General features: G+C 30.5%; 1 long non-coding RNA gene across 1 annotated transcript in view; it reads left to right on the top strand.

Moving 5' to 3' along the window:
- The window catches only part of LOC136797023 (uncharacterized), a 130,563-nt gene that overhangs the window by 66,629 nt on the left and 56,085 nt on the right, over positions 1-7,849 (top strand). The gene's annotated exons all lie outside the window — the stretch shown is intronic.

Raw genomic sequence — 7,849 nt, 5'->3', positions numbered from 1 at the left:
TTTATTTATTTTTTTATTTTTCTATACTTACTGTGGTTGTTATCTTGCCCTGATCAATTATTTAGCCCTGAAGAAGGCTAGAAACTCTAGCCGAAACGTTGGCACATTAAAATAAGTTAATCGTACTTATTTGTGTTTTTCATTGACCGCACCCCCAACCATCTTCTCCTCATTTCTATGTATTTTTATTGAATTTCTCTTCCTTATTATGTATATTATTTTATTTATAATCTTAACACTTTCTTGAGACTGGTTAATATTGTTTAAATGAACACTCGCCTCAAAACATTTTTATTACATTTATAAGCCCGACGTTTCGGCCTATTCGGCCATCCTCAAGGATAACCTTAATACAATTTTAGAACCAAAACACTTAAAAAACTACTTCATGCAGGCTATACTGCCCAAGTCATTTCTATCAGTACTCAAATTGCCCTAATTAGTCAATTTTTAATTTAATGTGAAAAAATGACTAATTAGGGTCATTTGAGGACTGATAGAAATGATCTGGGCAGAATAGCCTGCATGAAGTAGTTTTTAAAATGTTTTGTTTCTAAAATTGTACTAAGGGTATCCTTGAGGATGGCCGAATTGCCCGAAACGTCGGACTTATAAATGTAATAAAAATATTTTGAGACTAAAATGGATAATATTTTATTTTAATGTATATTATCATTTAATGTCTACCTATACCTAATACCTAAAATATTTACTTGTATTTCCGAATATTATCTTACTTCCCCCACTCCCCTACTCTGTTGATACCTCGCATCCGCCTTTAGTCCATTCATTAGATTTCCGCCATTCAGAAAGGCAGGTGTCCTATTTTGCTCATTATTTTTCTTTTTTTCTTGACATTTATTTTATTCTTATATTTTATTATTATCTTAGTGTGTACTGTTTCTCTTTTATCTACTTTTTTATTCGATATTATTACCATTTTCATTAGTTGTCTAATACTTTTTTTTCTCATTCTTTTTGATTTATACTTTCTATTATAAATAGATCTTATTTTTATTTTCTTTAATTTTTTTCATTTTTATATAAATTTTTAAATCATTTTTAGCTATGTCTTAGTTTATTTTTACTTAATGTTATCTTATTCTCTTACTCTGTTACATGATTTTAGTCGATTGTATCTTTTTTAGCCCTGATAAAGCCCTGGAAAGTCGGGCGAAATGTTAACTCATAATAGTTTTTTTACTATTTGAGTTATTTTGACCTCATCCGGACCATCTTCTATTTATAAATACTTCTATTTATTTATTCACACCTTTCCCTAGTTTTGTGAGCAAGACAAATGTTAGTTATAGTTCCATGTTACACAAGTATACGTATTATCAAGTTCTTGTCTTCTTCTTTTGCGCGTCCTTTGTCCGATGGCCTTCCAGGAAGGAAGAGGTCCTTTAACCCTAGATTGAGGTGGGATAGGCACCCGTTCACAAACTTTTTGTGTAACTATCTAAGTAAGGGAAATCATTGACCATAAGGATGACGAGTGCAGATTTTCCGCAGTTAAATCCTTGACTAAGACGGTCAATTATATGCTCAGTATTCTCTAGTAGGGCATAGTGGGTCCATGTCTACCAAAGAACCAAATAGTAAACAGCTTGCGGTCTCAGCCTTAAATTTTTTATGTTATTCTTGGCTTTTTTTAACTTTAGTTCTAAAGGTTTCAATAAAGTTCCTTCGTACTTACTTCATGATCTGCAAATAGCCGATAAATATGATATAATATATATAGCCGATAAATATGATATAATATAAAATATTGTATTGATTGAGATTGCGGTCAATAAATGTACAGAATAATAACAAAACTATTTAACGGTAACCAACGTTTCGGACAACTTTGCAGGACAAAATGAAAACAAAATACAAACATAGTAAGATGTGACGAGAGAATTAGAATGCATATAAATAGTTAGAATGAAATTATACAAAAAAGATAGAGACAAATTGAGCTAAGAAAATATAGAGTACTAATTAGCAAGTATAGTCTTGTGTGGTAGAAATGTTTCATTATGGTTACAGTAGGGGTATTCATGATCTTTGGTTTAACATGTTAAAGCGTGTTAAATGGAAAAACTCATGTTAAATCGAAAAAAAAATGCCTTCTTTTACCATGGTAAAACGAAATAACATTTAACATGGCTGAGAGTCTGTTACTTGGTCTGTTAAATGGAGAATGACGTCACAGAATAGACCAGTTGAGATCGCCGCCATTTTTGTTGTTGTGACAGCTTAGTTTTTTCGTGTGTTTGTGGTATTCATATCCCTGTTATTAAACCAGAATGGATAATTTTAATGATACATTTGAGAAAAAAAACAGTAAAAAAAACAATGTAATTTCATTCTACTATCTAAAAATTTGTAAACGCTCGCCAGATAAAAATATAGTGAGATTTAAAAATCTCACTATATGAACCATGTAATTATTCTTAGGGGACGTATGTCCCAGAATAAAGTTATTTTTTCATTTCATTTCATAAGCTAAACTTTCACACAAATTCCACTTTTCACTCACTTTAGGCATGTTGTAATTAATTACTTAAATCAAAACTGAAGTAAACAATAACATGAGGGTCTGGAAGGAAGGTTATAAGCATAAAGGCTTATACAACAAGTTGCTGAGAAAATCCGCTAGGGGCTCTTATGCATTTAACGTTTAACATGACTTCAAATAGGGCTGCTCACAATCCTATAGTTATAACATTTAACATGGTAAAACATTTTACATTTAACACAACATCATGAATACCCCTAATATAACAGTCGCGGTCTTGAGGTGATTTCCATTTGGCTAGTCTTTTTTTTTGCGCAGGGATGGTGAGAAATGTGTTTCCTATCATCCAATCTGCCCTGAGGATACCTGAAACGGCGAAACGTTGATTGCTAGGTTACGTCTTATTTATTAATTGTTTTATTTATTTTTTTCATTTTATTTTATTTTAAATATTTTTTCTTGATTAAATTTTTTATTTATTTTAAGCAATTATTATTTATTAGTTGTTTTATTTTAATTAGTTTTTAATTGTTTCATTTATTTTATATTTAGCACTTATTATAAGGATTTATTGTTTGTTAATTGTTTTATTTTATTTAAAGCATGTATTATTTATAAGTCGTTTTATTTATTTTAAGAATTTACTATTTCATTTATATTATATAGTTCTAAGCATTTATTATTCATTGGTTGCTTCTTATTTTATTTTATTAAGGAGACTTGAGATCTTCCTATTATATCCTAAAAGTAATTAATGTCTAATTTTTTTTTTGATAGATTTTATTAACCAATTAATTTATGCTATAAAGAAAATATACTGAAAATATTTTACAATATCAAAATTTACTTTCTTTATAGGAAAAATTAATTAACTAATAAAAACTAGCAAAAAAAAAAAAAAGAGACAAAAATTACTTTTAGCATATAAAAAGAAGATCCCAAGCCTCTCAAATTGTGACAAATAAGTGACCAAATAATAAATAATAAATGCTTACAATAAAGTAAAAGAAATTGAAACAATCAGTAAATAATAAATGTTTACAATAAAATAAATGAAATTGAAACAATCAATAAATAATAAATTCCTTATCCTATCAAGAAAGTATATTGAAAACATTTTACAATATCAAAATATACTTTCTTTATAGGATAAATTAAGATTACAAATCAGTGACCAACTAATAAATAATAAATGCTTACAATAAAGTAAAAAACAATTGAATTCCGAATTTTATTAAAATCAAATCATTCTATCTATCTATTATTTTATTGAATGAATTGATTTTGAAAAAAATGTGAATTTATCGTTAAAAAAAAACCTATAATATGCCTAATATTAATTTTTCGCCTTTCCAATGTAGGAATATAGCGCTCCCTAAAATTTGGCGCCTGGGGCCCCCTTTACCACCCCTCAACACAGTTCTATTTGGTATGGCAGAGGGGTGAGAGAAGATATTTAAAAACGTCACGAATTAGGCCACCTTAATTTTGATATTCGTTCTTTTGTTCATAACTAAAATCAACATGATTTTATGTACTTCTACTTTTTCTAAAACATTTTTTGCCGCTCTTTTTAAATTAATAGTGATTTATTGTCATTATTAATTTACTATTAATATTATACATTATTAATTAAATTAATAATGATTTATTATCTTACCCATGTAGCAGTTTAATTCCTGAATAGGAGTATTTGAGGCTTCGAATGATGTATAGAATACAGGAATCCGAGATATGAGAGGGTAAAAGTATTTTAATTGACGCTGAATCAATTTCGCTAAACTAACATTATTAACTTTCATGTTTGTTCACAGTGAATCACTATTCGTAGGTCCATAATAGATATGTATGAATAACTTTACGAAATAGATTATGAACAAAATTGGTCCTACGGGCCGGATAGGGGACCATTCTGTTAATCGATAGAGGCCGTTATAGCTTATTGGCGTGAAGTCAATGCCAGTCTTCATAACTACCAGTCAATTGATTTCTGAACGGAGGGGCGATATTGTTTTCAATAAGTTACTGCACCCTGTGTCATTGACTACAGGATATTGGCATCCGCTACTGTAACTCTCCCGTGCCCAATGGTTCAATCCCGTCCCGAGACACGGACTCCCCGCGAGCCGACTGCCACGCGATTCCATCAATGGCATTCCTTTTAATTACGTTGTTTAGTCTGTGCGCGTGGACAATGCGGAGCGCTATGGAGGTGCACGAACATTACCCCCTCCAGCGTGTTTAGGCTGAGTCCCTCCCCCCCTCCGGTCTATAAACTGAGGAATGTCCCAGGTGCTTCTTCCTCCACGGCCACTTGTTCCGACGTTCAATGACATTCTTGTCACTGCAATCATTGTTGTGGAAAATCCTTCTCATTGAGAGTGTTCGATGGATAAGGGGCATCGCAGATCATCGTGAAGTATCCTGTCTCTATAACAATAGAGAAAAAGATAAGAGGATATTCGAGACGCTGCATTATGCAGCAATTTACAAGATGTAGGAACTATATTGGATATAAATTTTTTTACAAATTGATTTATTGTGATTTTTAGAACTGTACAAAAAAAAAATACAATGAGTAAATATTTGGAATGTTTCAAACACTTTAAAACCTTGAGGAGGAACCACCCAATGGTGGTACTTCAAACATTAATTTAAATTAGAAGATCCCATGCCATTTTCTTTTCAGACGCCTCGGATGATTATCAAGGATTGTTAAGGATGAGAGATTTGAACTAATGGGTTAGAATAGATAAGGAGTTTGGAACGAAAAGACGCATTTCGGGCCAAATCTGCAACGAATGGGATGTTGAGGTCTTTGTGGATGAGTTTATTTGTGACGTAATAAGGAGCATCGTAGGATTTTGGATACGGGAGGACTTTGATAGTAAACTATCAGCGCTCAATTCCGTATGTCCAATTGGTCTGATTATCATAGTACATAATAATTTTTGTAGAGAAAGTGAAGGGATGTAAATTTTAAATATATTTCTATAGAACTATATATATAGAGCTCTGAAAACATTTCTAGAGGAAAAGATCTCTAGGCCCTCTTCTTTTCAGACGCGAGGGGGAAACGGAAGGGAAGATTCGCTTCTTATTATTTTTTGACATACTGGAAGATTATTGATTGACCGTCTGTATAGATGAATGAAATATGGTCCGGGTGCGGTCAAAAAAACTCAAATATTAAATGGTTATACTATTTTTTTTTTTTACCACACCCGGACCATATTCCATTCACTTATTATTTTTGTATTATGATCTCCCTGAAAGATTGTAATGTCGTTATAAGTGAATATCTCCAAGGTAAGATAACAAAGCCTCCATCGGAAGGTGGGAGAATATTTGGAGATATGTATTACTGAATCTCAAGCGTATTTTAACAATAATTACATATAATTAGCAGTCGTGAGGTAATAATTAAATATTAACATTAAATTGCTGTTGCAAAAAATAGTTTGTACCAATCAAGTTGCCTTTCGAAATATAATTTCAAAGAGAAACTAATATCAGTTATCTACTACTAAAATAGAATCATATATTTAACTATGTAGATATCTTGATAGAAAGAGTTGAAACATTTGATCTTGTAAGAATGCTATAATATAAAGGTAATTGATAACTACTCTCATTAGGTCCTCTGATAAATCCTGTTGGTTTTTTTTTTTAAATTTATTTATTGTTATTTACAACGGTATTTAAAATATATACAACATGTAAATTTCATGTTAGGTAAATAATGACATGATATAGGCAAGGAGAATCTACCCATTGATAAAAACTGTGAGTCTGCCAAGTATAGGTAGGGTTAATAAAAAATGGCGGCTATTTCAAAACCTTAAAAAACATTAATTTTTCATTCACAGCACTACATCTTAAAAACTAGCAACAACACTAGAAAATCTAAAAGAATATTACTTTAAGAGGTAATTTGCTGAAATATTAGCCCTAATAGAGCTATTTACGTCCAATAGTTCTCGAGATATAGCTTTTTAAAAAGCAACATTTCATAAAAATGTACTCAAAGATCAGTGGTTAGTTAATTTATTTTGAGAAATCTATATCTCAGGAACTATGTCACGTATAGATGTCTATCAGCACTCAAATTGAAGATAGCTTAATGTACTATAATGTAGTTTATGACCTTTATCTTCGTAGGAATAGTAGTTTTCATAATATTTCCTCAAATAAATTGTTTTATAGTTTTTTGAACTATAATGAAAAAAATTGATTTATGAAAAATTTTATTTCAGAAACCATAGGACGTACAGATGTCTGTTGCCAGCACTCAGAATAATTTTTTTTTTTTTTTTCATACCCTCCTATAATGATGTTATTGAATATCTGGCACATACATATAGGAGGTATGCTATATGTATATCTGGGTGTTAATGATACCTTGGATTGCCAGTATAAAGGAAATTTAACTTACTAAAAGTAGTTTATGACACATATCTTCGTAGGGAGTGTAGTTTTTATGATATTCACATATGAATGTAAATTTGGCTAATTAAAATTTGTCCGAACAGCTATAAATCAATTTTTTTTAGCAAATATCATGAAAACTACTACTGCTACAAAGATAAATGTAAGGAATTACTTAATAGTACATTAAACTAGCTTTGATTTGGGTGCTAATAGACATCTGTACGTCAGATGGTTTTTGTGATATACATTTTTCAATATAAATTCACTAACTACTGATCTTTCAGTACTTTCCGTACAACATTTTTATGTAAGTTTGCTTTTTAAAAAGCTATATCTCGAGAACTATTGGACGTAAATAGCTCTTTTAGAGCTACTATTTCAGCAAATTTACTCTTCTTTAAATAATGTTCTCTTAGATTTTCTAGTATTATTGGTAGTTTTTAAGATATAGAGCTCCGAATGAAAAATGAGTGTATTTTTAAGGTTTTTAAAGAGCCGCCATTTTTTATTCCCCCTACCTATACTTAGCAGACTCATCAGTTTTGACTAGTAATTATACATAGTTTTCATTAAAGTAATCAAAAATTGTGGTGAGATAACTGACTTTTTTCTTCCCGGTTATTGTGCTATAGAAAATTCTAGTATTTTTAAGATGTTGCAGTCAAAAAATAGTTTTCAATTATTTATTTTCCGACATTTCGTCCCACTTTGCTGGGCTTCATTAGGGTTAAAAAAGATACAAACCAACTAAAAATATGTTGACAATGTAAGATGATACGATGACAATAAACTCTTGTCCCTACGAAGGTAGGGTTAAAAATTGGGTAAAGATAAGTGTAGAATTATAAAAAAAAAATTTATATTTTCAGGTGTGTGGTTCTTATTTGTTCTTTATTTATTTATTATTATTAA

The sequence above is a fragment of the Halyomorpha halys genome, unplaced genomic scaffold (assembly GCF_000696795.3).
Source record: "Halyomorpha halys isolate HHAL.00 unplaced genomic scaffold, Hhal_1.1 Scaffold1.1, whole genome shotgun sequence".
NCBI classification, from domain to species: domain Eukaryota; kingdom Metazoa; phylum Arthropoda; class Insecta; order Hemiptera; family Pentatomidae; genus Halyomorpha; species Halyomorpha halys.
The sequence above is the reverse complement of the archived record's forward strand: the minus strand, read 5'-3'. Positions and strand labels throughout refer to the sequence as shown.